The following is a 1,462-nucleotide window of genomic DNA, read 5'->3' as shown; positions in this document are numbered from 1 at the left end:
CTAGCTTAAGGCTTAAGCTAATAGGCTAGCTTAAGGCTTAAGCTAATAGGCTAGCTTAAGGCTTAAGCTAATAGGCTAGCTTAAGGCTTAAGCTAGCCTGAATAGCCTAAAATGGCAGGTGGCTGTTGTCTCCGCCGTATTGAAACAATACGGGACGCGATTTATTCCGTATTGCTATGAGTGTCTGATAGACACACCTGTCACACGCATCTCAACAATAAGTCTAATAATAATGACCAAAACATGGGACATAGTAAGGTCAGCTAAATTGTGGTTGCGGGGCCTAAAAGCCCCCCTTTTCCCCACATGGGGCCCACCTGGGCGATGACATGTTCACATTCCCTCAGAAAGCAGGTCGTTGCCCCGCTGACCGTGATGCAGAGGCGCTTAATGGAAGCACAGCGGAAATGTTTATTATGGTGTTAAAAGGGAAATAAATTATAAATATTATTGACCAAAACAGCAAAATTAAAATCAAATATTTACATGGAGTAAAAAATGTCATGTAATTTCTCTTTCCTGTGGAAGAAACTGAATTTAGGAATGAAAGTTTGGCCGTAATCAATACGATTCTCGAATGAATGAATGAACTGGTTCAGGGGGCCCACAGTGGGTCCAGGAGGCGTCCCGCATGTTTTAGTCTGTCCCTCCTCAGCTGGTCAGTGTCTCCTTCAACCCTCTGATGAGCCTCACCTGATGCAGGTGCGTTAAACCAGGGAGAGACTGCAGGACGCGTCCTGGACCCCTGATCTAGAGGTTAACTATGAACATGAAGCAAGTCATCTTAACTAGTCTGAACTGAACCAGTTCACTGACTAGCACCCTCTGTGGTCGCTGGCTGTATTGCAAACTTTCCTATAAATGAAGTTTTTCTGTCGTGTTTGAGACAAAGTTCTGTTTTCCAGAGAAGCTGGTCTGGAGATCATTTACCCTTTTCTCCACAAAATAACTTTTATTTTCAGATCCAAAAGTTTGACTTTTCTCCTGCTGGAGTTTATATGAAACAACTGAACCTTCAGAAATGATCCAACGTTTCAGATAAAAGTCAGGAAATGTTTTCTAGTTTAGTCATGAAACCGAAGCAAACCTGCAATAACAGCAATGATCCGATTTCCTGATGAACACTGGAGGCAAAAATCTGGATAAGTTTTATTGCAGCTTTACCCAAAACAAAAGTTTGAAGTTCCAGTTTCCGTGGAAACGGATCAAAGTAAACACTAAAGCCAGCCGTCATTATTGTCATCATTATTATTATTGTTCTTGATCCCAAACAGAACCAGTGGAGCTGCATCCTGCGTTCAGTCCAATCGGGCTTCCTCCTTCTGGCTGAGCTTTAACAAATCAACGGAAATATTTTTATACAAAAATCTCTTCTAGGAACAGAAGCTCCAATATTCACAGGAAAGAGTCGGGTCCAAACAGCCAATCAGGAAAGAGTCGGGTCCAAACAGCCAATCAGGAA

This window comes from Poecilia reticulata, linkage group LG5, assembly GCF_000633615.1.
Source record: "Poecilia reticulata strain Guanapo linkage group LG5, Guppy_female_1.0+MT, whole genome shotgun sequence".
Taxonomy (NCBI): Eukaryota; Metazoa; Chordata; class Actinopteri; order Cyprinodontiformes; family Poeciliidae; genus Poecilia; species Poecilia reticulata.
The sequence above is the reverse complement of the archived record's forward strand: the minus strand, read 5'-3'. Positions refer to the sequence as shown.